The sequence below is a fragment of the Chrysochloris asiatica genome, unplaced genomic scaffold (genome assembly GCF_000296735.1).
Source record: "Chrysochloris asiatica unplaced genomic scaffold, ChrAsi1.0 scaffold00046, whole genome shotgun sequence".
Taxonomy (NCBI): domain Eukaryota; kingdom Metazoa; phylum Chordata; class Mammalia; order Afrosoricida; family Chrysochloridae; genus Chrysochloris; species Chrysochloris asiatica.
The window spans coordinates 3,806,598-3,823,663 of NW_006408564.1; the positions used below are offsets into that span (position 1 = coordinate 3,806,598).

At 40.7% G+C, this 17,066-nt stretch overlaps 1 protein-coding gene across 1 annotated transcript in view; it reads right to left on the bottom strand.

Moving 5' to 3' along the window:
* Positions 1 to 14,123: 14,123 nt before the first annotated feature.
* Positions 14,124 to 17,066, bottom strand: part of ERC2 (ELKS/RAB6-interacting/CAST family member 2) — a 1,669,968-nt gene continuing 1,667,025 nt past the window's right edge. Inside the window, exon 18 of the mRNA XM_006862059.1 lies at positions 14,124 to 14,625. The gene's annotated coding sequence lies outside the window, so the exon portion shown is untranslated. The remainder of the gene's footprint in view (positions 14,626 to 17,066) is intronic.

Here is a 17,066-nt window from a genome sequence, read left to right on the forward strand (position 1 = left end):
GCGACCCTGTACAGGGTTTCCGAGGCTGTAAATCTTTACGGGAGCAGAAAGTCTCCTCTTTCTCCCGCGGAGCGGCTGGTAGTTTCGAACTGCTGACCTTAAGGTTCGCAGCCCGATTCGTAACCACTACGCTACCAGAGCCATATATATTGGATAAAGGAAACGAGGGTAAACTGCTACAATTTGATGAACCTGACCTATACTCATGGCGGTAGTAACTCTAAATACCAATAGAGAGGTAGAGAGGGTAGGACTCTTCACATCAAGTATCAAGGCTATCTTACCCTCTGTACACAGGGTAGATAGGGACAGGCAACTTAGACATTGGCTACCTAAAACAGAGGGAGGAGGGCTATAGAGGCAGGAAGTGACTGGCTTACAAGGTTTCATGATGGAGTTCAGTTTAAGAGTGTGTTGGGGAAGAAAGAGTTCCCACTGAATAGTTTTCATCTTGTTTAGACGGGTCTGGTGAAAAGAGATGGGGATAAGATTCTTATGATTCAATAGTGAGTAATTATTATCATGACTAATTGTGATTGTCACAATTGTAAAGGTAGAAGTTTTTTCAACAAAAACAGGGGAGTGCTTAATCTTACAGTCCAGAAACAGAGGACCGTAGGACCATCAAAGGAGAAGAGCACAAACCAATGTGGGACCTTATCCAGAGAAGCAATGATGCCAGAGACAGAGGCAGAGATGGGGTCATGGAGAGGGGGAGTGGCTAAGGACTCTAGATTTATGGGAGGAGAGGGACTAAGAGCTGGTGGCCAGGAGGCAGACTTGCAGAATGTGTCCTTTGGAGGTGTAAATTACTATATATGCCTGAGTGTTTTTTGTTTTGTTTTAAAAAGAGCAAAAATGAAGAGTGAGAAATACTGTTAACTGATGGTACATGGAGGGGATTATAATCATTGTAATGAAACAAGGTGTATGATTTGTTGAATATAAAATTGATGATCTGCCCTGTAAACTTTCATTCAATCCACAATAAAAACCTTAAAAAAATAAAGGGGTTGTTGTTGCTGTTGTTGTTGCTGTTATGTGCCGTGGTGTCAGTTCCAACTCATAGTGACCCTGTACAGGGTTTCCAAGGCTATAAATCTTTACCGGAGCAGAAAGTCTCATCTTTCTCCTGTGGAACAACTGGTAGTTTCAAACTGTTGGGTAAATACTGTTGACTTATGGTACATGGAGGGGATTGTAGTCATTTCAGTGAAGCAAAATATGATTTATGGAATGTAAAACTGATAATCTGCCCTGTAAACTTTAATTCAATTCACAATAAAAACTTCTTTAAAAATTAAAAAAAAAAAAAAGATATCTATACATATGGACATCACCAGATGGAATACACTGAAATCAAATGGACTACATCTGTGGAAAGAGATGGTGAAAAGACTTTGTATCATCAGCCAAAACAATGCCAGGGGCAGATTTTGGAACAGACCATCAATTTTGCTCATATGTAAGTTCAGGCTTAAGCTGAAGAAAATTAAAACAAGTCCACATGAGTGAAAATATGACCTTGAACATATCCCAACTGAATTTAAAGATCATCTGAAGAACAGATTTGATACATTAGACACTAAAGATGGAAGACAGGAAGAGTTGTGGGGTGATTTCAAGAACATCATACAGAAAGAAAGCAAAAGGTCATTAAGAAGACAAGAAAGAATGAAAAGATCAAAATGGATATCAGAAGAGACTCTGAAACTTACTCTCCAGTGCAGAGATGCAAGAACAAATGAAGGGAAATACAGAGATTTAAGAACAGAACAGAAAATTTCAAAAGGCAGCTCAAGAAGTCAAATATTATAATGAAATGTGCAAAGACTGGAGTTACAAAATCTAAATGGAAAAATGTGCTTAGCATTTCACAAACTGAGGGAACTGAAGAAAAAAATTCAAGCTTCTGCTTGTAATATTGAAAGATTTTATGGGTAAAATCTTGACTGATGCAGAAAGAATCAAAGGAAAATGGAAGGTATACACAGAGTCACTATACCAAGAAGTTTATGTACCAAGAAGTCAATGTTTAGCCATTTCAAGAGGTAGCATATGATCAAATAACAATGATCCTGAAGGAAGAAGTCCAAGGTGCATTGATGGCATTGGCAAAGAACTAGGCTTCAGGAATTGATGGAATACAAATTGAAGTATTTTAGTAAAATGTTGTAGTACTGAAGGTACTCAGTTATTCCAAGAAATTTGGAAGACAACTACTTGGCTAACTAACTAGAAGAGATTCATATTTCTGCCCAATCCAAAGAGTGGTGACCCAATGAAATGCAGAAATCATTAATATCTGTTGAAAATTTTGTATTGCTAAAGATAATACAAAAACGGCTGCAACCATACATTGAGAGAGAACTTCTAAAGGTTCAACCTAGATTCAGAAGAGGGCATGGAAGGAATGATATCATTGCTGACATCAGATGGATCTTGGCTGAAAGCAGAGAATAACAGAAAGATGCTCACCTGTGCTTTATTGACTGTGCAAAGAGTTTCAATTGTGTGCATCATGACAAACTATGGACAACATTGCAGAGAATGAGTATTCCGGAACACTTAATTGTGCTCATGAGGAACCTGTACACAGACGAAGAGGCAGTTGTTCAAACAGACCAAGGGAACACCAAATGGTTTCAAATAAGGAAAGGTATGTGGCAGGGTTGTATTCTTTCACCATACTTATTCAATCTGTATGTTGAACAAAAAAATCCGAGAAACTGAATTATATGAAGAAAAACATGGCATCAGGATTGAAGGAAGACTCATTAACAACTTATGATATGCAGATGATATAACCTTGCTTGCTGAATGTGAAGAGGACTTAAAAATACATACGGATGAAGAACAAAGACCACAGCCTTGGTATGGGTTGCACCCCAGTGTAAAGAAAAGCATCATCTATATAAATGGAGAGATTAACTTGTCAAAGACTTCATTTTTCTTGGATCAACCATCAACACTCATGGAAGGAGCAGTCTAGAAATCAAATGACATATTGCATTTGTCAAATCTGCTGTAGAAGAACTCTTGAAAGTGTTAAAGAGAAAAGATGTCAGTTTGAGGACTAAGGTGTACCTGACCCAAGCCATGGTATTTTCAGTAACCTCCTATACACGTGGTAGTTAGGCAGTAAATAAGGAAGACTGTGGAGGAATTGATGCATTTGAGTTATCATATTTATCATGTTGGAGAATAATAAAAATATCATGGACTGCCCAAAGAGCAAACTAATCTGGGTTGGAAAATGTCCAGCCAGAGTGTTCCTTGGAAGCCAATATAGCAAGGCTTCATCTCTAATACTTCGAACAAATTATCAAGACAGACCAGTCCCAAAAGAAGGATATCATGTTTGGTAAAGTGGAGGGTCTGCAACAAAGGAATATCCCCAGTGAAATGAATTGGCACAGAGGCAGCAGCAATAGGCTTAAGGAATGATTGGCAGGTTGGTGAAGGACGTGTTGGTGACGTGTTATACGTTCAGTTGTGCATTGGGTTGCTATGAGTTGGTACCAACTCAATGACACGTAACAACCCAACAATGGGTAAATTATTAAATGATGCCGAAAACATCAAAAGAAGATGGAAGGAATAAACAGAGTCACTGTACCAAAAGGAAATAATCAGTGTTCAATCATTTCAAGAGGTAGTTTATGATCAAGAGCCAATGTTACTGGATGAAGAAGTCCAAGGTGCACTGAGGCATTGCCAAAGAACAAGGCTCCTTGAATTGATGGAATACAAATTGAAATATTTCAGTAATGTGATGCAGCACTGGAGGTATTCACTCATCGATGCTAAGAAACTTGACAGACAATCTATCTGTCCAACTGATTAGAAGAGATCCATATGTGCAACTATTTCAAAAAGAGGTGATCAGGTGGAATGCGGAGATCATCAGACAATTTCATTAAAGTAAAAAATTCAAATAAAAATTTGCAAAAGATAATTTAAAAATGGTTGCAACAATGAAGCTTCGAGCTCAGTCCAACCACATTCAGAACCATGTTCAGCATACTCTTGTGAACCTGGGTGGAGATCTGGTTGGCCAGAAATGTGGCAAGACCTGGGGACTCCTGGGCCCAGAGTTAGTGACAGAGCCACAGAGGACTAGAGTGGAGAGTGAAGCATCCAGCTGATAAGAAGAGAGGGCATATGCATAAAAACACCCACACTTACTGATAATACCCACTTGACCTGGCTTCAATGACTGGATGATAAGAGCTCAACTAGAAGAAGAGGGAAAAAAGAGTAATCTGTTATAATTTGATGAACCTGACCTACACCTATGGATGCAGTAGCTGAAAAGAGGGAACAATTTTTCACAGCGAGGATCTTTCCCACCCCCTCAATACACAGGGTAGACAGGGATGGGCAACTTGGACATTGGCGAAAAAATATGGGGGAGGGGGCTATAATGAAGTGACTGGCTTACAAGCTTTCAAGAGGAAGCCTAGATTCAGAGGGTGCTGAGGAAGGTAGAGTCTCCACTGAGTAATATTCAATCTGTCTCGGCGGGACTGATTAAAGGAGATGTGGCTAGCACTCATGTGGTACAATAGTGAATATTGTATCTATCAGGACTGATTGTGAGGGTTGGAAATGTAAAGTTAGACATTTTGTAGCAAAAGGAGGGAGTGGTTGATTGCAGTCCAGAAGCAGAGGGCCCTAGGAACCATCAAGGGTGAAGAGCAGAGTGTGGGAACCCACCTAGTGAAACAGTGATGCCAGAGATGGAGGCAGAGATGATGTCGTGGAGAGATGGAGTGGCTGGGAACTCTAGACCCAGAGAGGGAAAGGGGCTGTGTGCTGAGGACTAGGGGGCAGGTTTGCAGGGTATACCCTTTGGTTGGTTGATGATGCATGGAGGGGATTGTAACCATGGCAATGTAAAGGTATACGATAGGATGAATGTAAAGCTAATGTTCTCCCATGTAAACTATTACATAATTCACAATAAAACATTAAAATAAAATAAAAAATGGTTGCAACAGTCTGTTGACAGGGAACTGCCAGATGTTCAAACCATGGAAGGAGCATAGCAACACTTATATCAGATTGTTGTTGTTGTTGTTGTGAAGTGCCATCAAGTTGGTTCCAACCCATAGCGACCCTGTGTAGGGTTTCTGAGGAGCAGCTGGTGAGCTTGAACCGCCAACCTTGCAGTCTGGCGCATTAACCCACAACACCACACTAGGACTCCTATGTCAGACAGATCTTGGTTAAAAGTAGAGAATACCAGAAAGACGTGCTTTAATGACTATGAAAAGACTTTTGCTGCATGGATCATGACAAAATATGGATAACATTATAAAGAATGGGTATTCCAGAACATTTAATTGTGCTTTGAGAAACATGTACATAAATAAGAGGTCGTCATTAGAACCGAACCGGGGGAAATTGACTGGTTGAAAATTAGGGAAGTAGTGCGCCAGCATTGTATACTTTGCCGTAATTATTCAGTTTTTTTTTTTTTTTTTTGCTGAGTTATATGAAGAAGAACATGGAATCAGGCTTGGAAGAAGGCCCATTAACAACCTGTGATACGCAGATGACACAAACTTGTTTGCTGAAAGCAAAGAGGACTTAAAATACTGATGAAGATCAAAGACCACAGTCCTAAGTAAGGGTTGCATCTCAATGTAAAGAAAACAAAAATGCTCACAACTAGACCAATAAACAATGTTATGATAAATGGAGAAAAGACTGAAGTTGTCAGACTTCATTATGCTTAGATTCACAATCAACACTCATGGTAGCAGCAATCAAGAATTCAAAAGACATATTGCACTAGGCAAATTTGCTCCACAAAGCCACTTTAAAGTATTCAAGAGCAAAGATGTCAGTATGAGAACTAAGGTACACCTGACCCAAGCCATAGTACTTTCAATAGCCTCATATGCATGTGAAAATTGGACAGTGACTAAGGAAGACCATAGACTAATTGATGCATTTGTGTTATGGTTTTGGGAAGAATCATGTACTGCCAAAACAAAACAAAAAAACAACACCAAATCTGTGTTGGAGGAACAAGAGCTTCTTAGAAGCCAGGACGTTTCTCTACTTGGAAGATACCAGTCCCTGGAGAAGGACATCATGGTAGGAAGAGTGGAAGGTCAGCAAAAAAGAGGAAGAGTCCCCAGGAGCAAGATTGGCATTAGTGGCAGCAGCAGTGGGTTCAAACATAGGAATTATTTTGAGGATTGTGCAGGACCAGACAGAGTTTTGTTCTGTTGTGCACAAGGTTGCTATGAGTCGGAACTGACTTGCCAGTATCTAACAACAACAACAACAACCACATACTGGAGGTAGGTCACATGGTTGAGTGCTCACATTTGATCACAAAATGGAAGGTGATTACATAATGTCTGCTAAACCACATTAACACATCACATTAATCATCACAGGTATATTTAAATAGAAGTGAAAAATTGATCCAAACAATGGAGCTATTGGTTTCAACAATTCTGGTCTGAAAGACTCTGAAAATGTATTGTTATTTTTTTTCCCCTTCAACTGTCTGCAGAATACTCTTTCAAAGACAGAACGGTCTGGTCATTTATCTCTGTACTTTAAAATCCATCAAAAAGCAGGGGAAAGAGTAGCTACAAGGGAGAAACCTGACAAATAGTACCTTAGGCAGGTGATTAAGGCTCACATCACCATAAATCATGTTGACAGTTTGTACTCTTGATAGCACGTGATGAGAAAGGCAGTTTTGCTCTCTCCCCCCTACCCCCTCATAGTCCAAGTCTAATCATGAGAAAGACAGTAGATAAACTCCAGTAGAATACGGAATAAGCTGACTAGTGTTTTCAAAACTGTCAAAGTCATAAGGCAAGGAGAGTCTACGAAGACTGCACAGCCTAGAAGACCCTAAGGAGACATGATGATGAAATAGGGTATGGTATCCTGGGTTGAAAACAAAAAGGGGCCTTAGGTGTGTCCTACAAAAATCAGAACAGAGTATGTACTTTGGTTAGCAACAACGTATGGTTGTCTGTCTTTAACTGGTATGTTCTGTGCCGTACAAGTGTAAAATGCTAACAATAAGGAAAATGTGTATGTGTGCTTGGGGGCGTATTTGGGAACCAACAGAAAAGTTGGCGGTTCGTCCCCACCGAGTGACTCTGTGGAAGATAAGGTCTGGCAAGCTGCTCATGAAAAGATTACAGCGAAGTAAATTCTAAGAAATAGTTCTACATGTAAAACATGGGGTGGTACCATAAGTCGGAAGCAACTACATGGCTACCAACTACAACAAGAAGCGGTACTTTCTACTACATTTTTCGGAAAATGTAAAAATGCAGATTATTTAAAAAAAGAGGAAGAAAATTCCATTCTGAATTCCTATTGCTGTAGGAGGATGGCTGCAAACAAGGAGTTTACCAGCATAGCCTTAAACCACCCTGAACTTCATTGATTTTGATCATTCTCATTCAGTAACACATTGAAAGGTGCTGTTTACCTCTGGAAGCACTGCTCTAATACTCGCCACTATCCATTTTGAACAAAGACTGTCTTAGGTTCAGAGCTTTGCTTTCCTTGTTTTAAATTACTTATATTGTTTTTATTTTTGGTGCAGAGTTCTAGTGTGGCACTGTGGACTGAAGGTTGGTTTCAACTGCAAGCTCGGTGGTTCAAACTCAACAGCCGCTCCTGGGAAACCCTGAGTCAGGATCACTATGAGTCAGAACTGACTTGATGACAGTAACAACAACAACATCCTTACACAGGACTCCTACTATGGCACTGCAGGATCAGAACAAGGTCAGCAGTTCAAACTCAACAGCTGCTCCTCATAAACTCTATGTCACTCACAGTGTCACTGTGAGTCGGAACAAACTCAATGGTACTTAACAACAACATACTTATGCTTGCCAAATGATCCTACTTCCTCATTCATGCCAGTAGCATTTTTTCTTTAATTTATTTGAATAAAGACATGAGCCCATTTAGCGAAAGAATGACTTGACTTGTTGTTAACTGCCACTGAGTTGGTCCCAACTCACAGCGACCCTGAAGCAGGTTTCTAGGCTGTAGATCTTTGTGGGAGCAGAGAGCTGAATCTTTCTCCCACAGAGCAGCTGGTGGGCTTGAACTACAACCTTGTGGTTCAAAGTCCAGTGTTTATCCTATAGAGCTACCACACCCCACATTACTGAATTAACATGGATTACTTTCTTCAAGGAGCCCTGTTGGCCCATGTCAGGAAAAGTGACTGTGCTGGGAGCTAAACACCCAAAGCATATGTGCATTTGTTCCTTAACTTAGCATGGCACTGAAGGTCCTTTCCAGCAACTTCCATTCTCTGTCACTGGATCTTCTACCTTAGAACGTCAAAGGTGACTGAAGGGTCAACACATGTGAAGATTCAGGGTTAAAGGAAGTATTCCATAGACAGGTGGTTTCATCCAGTGTGCCAAGTTTTGCTTAAGCTTCATTTTCATACATGGTTTGATTTCTACTGGGATCCATGGCATGACCATGTGGTAACCTATTTCCTCATAATATCAGTCAACTGGAGTCCCTGGGTGATGAAACGGAGGTTCAGACCCACTCAGAGGTTCCTCAACAGAAAGGTCTGGCAATCTACTCTAAAAAAAGCATGCACTGAAACCCCTATGGAGTATAGTTCTCCTCTGATGGACACAGAGTTAGAGTAGATTCAATGGCAACAGACGGCTCTTATAAAGCAACCAGTTCTTTCAGGGCCAGTGAGCTAGGGGGCCACGTGGGCGACCACACTTACAAGATGGAAACTAGGCGGTGAAGTGTAGAATCAGAATCTTAGTCCCACACGTCCTGCCCTCTTGACCTGGGGCCCGATGCATCCCCTAAATAGAAGGGCTTCCTGAACTCTAGTTCAAAGTCTGGCTCCACAACATTGGGAGGACATTGGACAAGGCATGTAAGCTCCTTGGGCCTTCTCATCCCTGTCTGTGAAGTGAGAATAATAACATGGGATTGGAGATGACCAGGAGGATACCTGAGTTTATGTGACATGGCATGCAACAGAACACCTGGCAGGAGAGAATGCACATGGTTTCTGCTAATGTCCATGAGCCTCTGCTTCTCTCAGTATAAAATGCAGATAATGACAGTACCTACCTTATGGTCTATTGTCGATGTATGCCAAGTCCTGAGTACCGTGGTCCAGCTCCTAGCAAACGCTCAATAATGTCCAATTATTGATGATCCATGTTTACTTATGAGGACTGTGACTAGTAGTTTTGGAAGGAGCCCTGGAGGTGCAATGATTAGGTGCTCAGCTGTGAACTGAATGCTTGGCTGTTTCAATCCACTCAGAAGAGACATAGAAGACAGACCTGGAGATTGACCACCATCAAGATGACAGCTTAGAAAGTCGGATAGGACAGTTCTGCTCTATCACACGGAGTTGCTATGAATCAAAAATTGTCTTGATGGTACCCATCAAAAGCAACATTATTATTGGATCAACAATTCCAAGAATTAGAATATTTATCCAGTCCTTTGTAATGGCAGTTCACAGATAAACGAAGCAGCTAGGGTAGATTTCTAAGGTCAGAACTTCAGGGTAAACCAAAATGAAGTCTTTGTGCTGCAAAGGACTATAAGTACCTACTGACTGACTTTCTGTGTGTACCCAGGAGTGTGTGGGAAGACACTTTCCTTACCCAAAGGACTGGTTTGTGGATGAAGCAGCAGAGGCTCCACCCACCCAGCTGGATTTACATAACCAGGTCTGAATGCAAGTCCAGCGGATTCAAGGACGCCTATGAGTTAAGAAATTCTCTTTCAACACAATTTCTCTTTCTAGAAAGGAGGGACATAATTAAAAGGGTATATAACATTGCTGACCCCCAAGGAAGTGGCTGATTCTGAGAGTCCATCAAGTACAGAAACCAGTAATCTCTCCCCTATGACATCAACAGCCAAGTAAGTGGGGGAAGGTTTTGTCCCATCCTTTCCTCCCACAATCTTTAGGAACTTCCGGCTTTAGGAGTTCTGGGCACAGTCTTGGCTCCTCCCTGAAGTTACCCTGCACACTTGGATGAACCACTTGGAATAGGTCTCGCTTTGCCCATTTGGTAAAATGAGGCTGTTGGATTACTTGACATCTAACATTCTTTCTATCTGATCGTTGATGATTATTTGATGCCAATCATGCTAAGGATGGGCAATTTCTTCTCTGGAATACCATAAATTCTTGCAATGGCTCTATACACTTGAAAAGAACAAGTAGCACTTAGGTTCTCAACTAAGATCCATTAATGGGGTGTGATGGCTGGTAAGCCCATGCATGGACCATTTGGAAAGTATTTTTCTGGGGTAGAGGCAGGGCTATCGATTATGTCTGCCTGCCCAGTTTTCTTGTCCCTTTCTTATAGACTAAAACCCCAAACCAAACTAGGTGTCATCAAATCTATTTCAACTCATGGCAGCCCCAAATGCTTCAGAGTAGAATTGTGCTCCATAGAGTTCTCAGTAGAGTTCTCAGTAACCTTTCAAAAGTAGATTACCAGGCCTTTCTTCCAAGATGTTTTGGGTAAATGTGAAACGCCAGACTTGCAGTTAGTAGCCAAGTACATTAGTCATTTGTACCACCCAGGACGACTCTTGTAGAATTGTTACTCTTGTTAGTTGCTAATGAGTCAGGTCCAACCCATAGCAACAATGTGTGACAGAATAAAATACTGCCCAGTTCCGCACCTTCTCACAACTGTTGCTGTTTCAGCTGCTGCGTCAATCCATCTTATTGAGAGTCTTCCACCTTCTAGCTGACCCTCTACTTTACCGAGCATGATGACGTCTTCTTTGGTAATTGGTCCCTCCTGATGATATATCCAAAGCCACCCTCACTTTTAAGAAGCATTCTGGATATACTTCCTCCAAGACTGGCTTGTTCTATTCAACAATACATTTCATTCCCCAGAGCCTTGGGAACTCTCTCTCTCTCCAGCATCCAGCAAAGCTATCAGTCACATGGCGTCACCTTCCCAACACCTTCGAAAAAGGTGTGACTGGGACTATGATCTAAAAAGCACCAAGTAAAGTTCTTTCAGGGATTAGTATGAATGCTGGGAGCTTCTCTAAAAATAAGGAATGCTCAGTGCAGTTGGGAGTCATCTTTGCCACCTAGTGGAGAGAACCTAGCAGAAAGTAGTCAGTCCAGTGGAAACAGTCGGGGAGACAGGGAGATAAGGTGAGTAGGAGCAATGGAGGGGTAAGAAATGAGGGGTGAGATACTGAAGGAAAATGGGAAGGGGGAGAAATGGAGAAAGAGAGAGGAACTGAGGATGTGCAGAAGGCTAGAAGGAAGGGAGCTAAGGAGCGAAGAAAGGAAAATGATAACCTCCCGTGGCTTAACTTCTCAATATGAACCTCGATGTCTAGCCATGCCTACAGAAAGGTTTATACCTGGGTTTTTCCAGTTAAGCGGGCTAATAAATTCCCTTTTATTCCTTCAAGTCAACAGGGTTCTGAGTAGATTTTTCAAATAGGGATCCATGACACCAAAAGAGGTTAGAAATCACCACAACTGAAGCATTTCCGAAATATGGAATGAACTCACTTCAGAAAGAAACAAAGTTTATTTGATGAATATAAATAAGGCGGTCAGCACAAAGTACTTCTCATACACATGATAACAAATTTATGAACTGTACATATCTTGTATGTTCTTCTACTAGACACAAGGTTACAATGATTAGTTAATACATGCCCACTGGTAGTTTCTGAGGGTTCCTTAGTTTTGTTATTTTTTTCATATCATTGTCCATAATCACATGATCAATATCACAACCCACATGCCACTCACTTGAAGAAATGTTACAATAAGCACTATCAAACGAGGGTCTTGGGGGTTAGATACACTGACCCCCGACAGCATTCAAACACCACTCTACACAAAAACATCGCAGATAGAGTTTATGTCAACATATTTGAGGTCTTGCCATAAACACTGTTTAAAAGGTAAATTGAAACCCACTTTCAAATGAAAGTTGACACGCTGTTAACGTGCATACCGGATACACAAAAATCATTAAATACAAAATTGAGACTGTACATCAAAATTAAACCGGGTATAAAGTACAAGCCTGCTTCTGCACAATGAAAGAAGACCAACTTCTCTCAAACGTTAGTCCAAACTATTTTTGTTGTGTTTTTAGACTTCTTTATTAGAAGAGGGGAACCTGCTAAAGTTTGCGCAAAGGAAATATCTTCCCAACATCACAGTGTTTGTTGTAAACCCAGAGACTATTCTTAATATATGAAAAGGGATTTTTTTCTTGGTAACCCCCTAACATCAGAGAATATTAAATGAAATGGGAAAAGATGCTGTATTAGATAGGATTTTAATTTTCTACGGGACTCAATGATATGCCCTCAGAAAGGTAAGATTAATAATACTCCTGGACTCCTGGTATGGTGCTGTAGGATCAGCGGTGGAATGCAAACCACAAGGTCAGCAGTTCAAACCCACCAGGTTGTTATGTGTCGGAACCAACTTGACGGCACTTAACAACAATAATACTTCTAACCAACATAAGTTGGGCAAAAAAATGATACCTAGCCCCCCAAAAGAACACCTGTGACAAAATTGGCACATATGTAGAAACAGTTAACTCTACATCATGGTTGGTTGTTTTCTGTTCTGAGGACCCTATGTTCTCTTGTGAATCTCCTACTTCAAGTATTCAGTTGCAGAATTCAGAGGTAGTCCTGCCTAGCTGAGGACACCCTAAATCTTCATGGAGATGCTTTTGTGGCCTGGGTTTTTGGTGCAACATTGTGTTAAAATGTGCTACGTACCCTGGAAAAGAACTCTGCAACCAAAGCCTAAAATCTCTTTGATAGTTAAAGGACAAATTTTAAAAACACGAATGTGTTTGGATTATTTATGCGACACATAAGCTTTACACAGTTTGCTCTACTTACTGAAGACAAGAACAAAGCCAGAAACAAGAAACCTGTTGGAGTATTTGACTCCTAACCCACCAAGAGTGAACAGTGTAACTCAGACACGGTTTCATCTTCCTCTATAAATACTGTGTCTGTCTTTGAAACATCTCTATGGCTCATGAGAGAGGTCCAGAGTTAATTGCACCAACATTTAAAAAAAGTAATAATACCTAAATTCAATGCAAGACTTCAGGGATATCTGTTTAGAATCCTTTCCACAGCAGCAAAGAAAGACAACTATATTTATTAAGGCCACTCATGCTTAAATTCACTGTTTGTCCTTTAAAAAATGCAGATTTTCATCTTCTACTTGCATACACGTGGAAGGGTTTCTTCCATGAACAAGAAAATGGATCAGTATAAGAGTTGCACATGTTTGCCAGATTTGCTCATGAATTTTATGAAGTTACAACTTTTTTTTCTTTTCTTTTCTTTTTTTAATCTTCAGAGGAAGCAGTTGGAGTTGAATTCTCCTTAGTACCATGTCACTGTATGTAAAAGACCTCAAAATTTGGTCTCTTTCCCTGGCATGTGCTTTAAATAATGACTCTGCACCCACATACACGTTGTGCTGAGCTATATACAGGTACACAGCATTTGTGATTGCTCCTCATTCATCAGTGTTTTTATGTCTGATGCTGAAAACGCTTTGGAATCCATGTTGGAGACAAATTTAAAAAGAAAAGAAATGAGAAATGATCCTTCATTTACAGAAAGATCTAAGCTTATACTGTTTGCACAGCATTTGGATCTTGAAATGTGAGTGAGTCCCAGCTTCTTGATGGAGACCTGCACGTACCAGAATGGGAAGAGTCTGAGGCTTGGCCACATCCCAGCCATGGAGATGTATGGGACACAGAGGACAGAGATGGCGATACCTCAGGCTTTTGCCACTCTTCAGTACATGGACAGGGCAGAGAGAATTATGAATGATCGATTTAGATGTGCCATGCATTGTCAGAGACACACACCATGTTCTCATAAGGCGATTTCTTGGCAAGTTATTAGTGGTTTTAAAAATTGATTTCATTTCCAACCTGGCCCAGAGGTAAACCAAACTGTGGTTCTCCCAACAGCGGATTAAAGAAACAGAGGAGGGTAAAGGCTCGCAGTTTTTGGTGTTTTCATTTGTCACACACCCCAAGAATCTTGGTATACAGATATTGCCAACACTATTCACTTACTCACAGCAAATCTACATGTTTTGATAATCTAATGCATTAGGAATGACCACTTCAACTGAACCGGCAGAACAACTGAAGATGAAAATAGTTGTCCAAAAGAAGCTGAATCCACAGAAAAATTCCACGGAATTCAAACTTATCCAATGATATTCAAGTAATCAAAATGAAAGGCTCTCAAATAATGACATTCAGAAAAGATGATCACGTTTTAAATGCCCACATCCTGATGAATAATGAAGGCTCTGTCATTTCTCTCCTCCTCTGCATTCTTCCTTTCCAATGTATTCAAATTCATGAGAAACAACATGAGGTGATGCAGGAAATACCAAGTAGAACAGAATCTTGCTCCATAACGTGAAAACTCCTCTTGGCTTGTGATGAGCCGTTCCAGGTGGGGGTGGACAGTGATGTGAACCGTACTGCAATAGATTATCACAATATTGTTGCAGAGCTGCAGTTTCCCTTCGTTCAGCCCTTCTGATAGCTGCAACAAGAAAGCACATCATTTAGCAGGAAAAGCAGCTGGTGGTATGCACAGCGATAGCCAAGACAACCAAGCAGAAGCTCCTTACTCCCTAAACCCCCACACTGCTCTTAGGACACTCTGGTTGGCAGTGGGTGGGGACTGGGGACGCAATGGGCAGGAAGCACAAGGGAAGGAGAAAGTGAGCAAAGAGTTATGTCCTGCAAATCCATCTGAGAAGAGGCGTCTTTCAAAGTACATCACATGTACAAGGGAACTTCAAAAAGTTTGTGAAAATGTCTATTATCTTTCAATTTCATTTTTGAAATCAATCCCTTTGTATGTATAGAAATGTCTTCCTTGATTTAGGAAACGGAATGGAAAGGAAATATACCATAATGCTCCCATTGATTATTTTTAAGTGACCAGATTACATGGCCATTTTTTTTTTTCTTTCTCTCCTAATATTTTTAAAAAAAATCTATTCCAAGTTTCTATGATGTCCAGGATTTTTTTTAATTAGTATTTTTTTTTAACTTGGCTTTCTAGAGATTTATTCTGTATAATCTCTTAAATAAAATTTCTAATTTCATTTAATCTCTAATTAATATCTTTAATCAAGAGTTAATTACAGAGATTAGAAAGTTAAAGATGGTCAAGAACACTTAGCAGGCACTTAAATAGCATTTAAGGGCAACCATTACAAAATATTTTGGTTTCTCCTTAAATAGGGCGGAGTGAAACAGAGTTGGCTTGCAGTCCCTATCCAATGGCATGGACATATGCTTGCTTCATGCCAGACATAAAGAAGCATTAAGAGTCAGCTATTTGCATATGTCATACTTAGGGGACCAGGTGTCCAGGAGCGGTCCCATAATTTCTGTCTGTCCCAATGAGGGATCCTGGGTATCCCAAGGCGGGTCTTGGGAAGAACTGACAAGCGGTTGAGCAGAGGCACCTATTCCACATTGCCACTTCTTCCACGATGTTGCTCATCTTTGTGTGTCTTCATCCTCATTTCTCACATATGGCCTTTCAGTGTTTGGGGAGTTTCCGGGCACATGGCAATAGTCAACCTCTCTGGGGGAATATGGCAGGGAAGGGAACGATCAAACACGTTCACATGAGCCATACAGTCTAATCTGTCTGATTCAGTGGTTGGCCCACAGTTTTTTTGCAAGCCACACCGACTCATGAGAGTGCCCAAAGACCCCAATGTCTGTACAGGTAGGTGGTTATTTCAAGGCATCATTAAAGAGTGCAAATGAAATATGTGGCTTAGATGAACTCTGCTAATTCATACTCCGAGGAGTTTGGTGTTACCCTTCTGGTTAAGAAACCTGAATCGGGAGAGAAAAATGACTTTTGCAGAGCCAGAAAACTAGGCAGTTCCTAGAACAGATCATATTACTCATTCTGGCACATAAAATCTCTGCAAACTCTGTATAAAAATTCTAAGTCAGAGCACGCTTTCTGTTTTGTGAGCTGTGCATACCTCTAATTCTTTTGTGCATTAAGCATTTCTTAATCATCCTTTTAAAGAGCTGACCAATAATTTAACAGCCCATACAATTACAAAAGTAAAGAGAAACCCAAAGTGGTATTAAAATGTACAGGTCATCTTTACAGATGGGGAAACGAATGAAAAATAATTACAGTGGATGTCCAATATCCTTGATGCTTCTCCAAGATAAAGTAGCAAAGAACAATCATGTATTCAGTGTGAGAAAGATTTCCAGCTGGGTAACAGGGCAGCAAGGGAGAATGCACTGCCATGCACAGCTTTGGGAGAAGCTCTGCTGTGGGCAACAGAATTCTCAAGAAGTGTTGCCACTCTTTGGATCAAATAATCCATTTGCTAGGAGTCCTCAAAATAGAAAAATTTAAAAAAAAAAGAAAGAAAGAAAAACCTCAAATGATCCCTTGTTGAGGGGCAAATAAGCATATGCTTTGAAAAAAACAAAACCAAAAGGAATCTTGGCACCCAGCAATGAAGCATCTGGGGAGTCACCCACTGTGAGATAATATCCGGCTGGGGTTCTTTCACCTGATGGTCTAGCAGCCCAAGCCCTGCTTCCTGTATTTTCTCTACCATCACCCAACTCTGCTTTTGTGCAGTGCAACCAAGATGCTTTTTCAAACAAGGACATCTGCTTCATCTTGGCATCCCCTGATTAAAATCCTTCATGCCTTCCGATTGCCTCCAAGGAGAGAGAGTGACCATGACTGACAAAGCCCCACTGTAGATCCACTCTGACCTCAGATCCATAACTGTGCAAGTTCCACCTGTGCTGAACTTACTCCTGCTGCTCTAAAGCTGTCTCGTCCGCTCACAGACTCCTCTTCTTATCTAACATGCACTTATATCAACTCCTGACTGATTCTTACTCTTCAGTGTCAACTTTGATGTCATTTCCTCCCAGGGAGACTTTCCTTCCTTTCACAGGGCCAGGAGGAAGCAT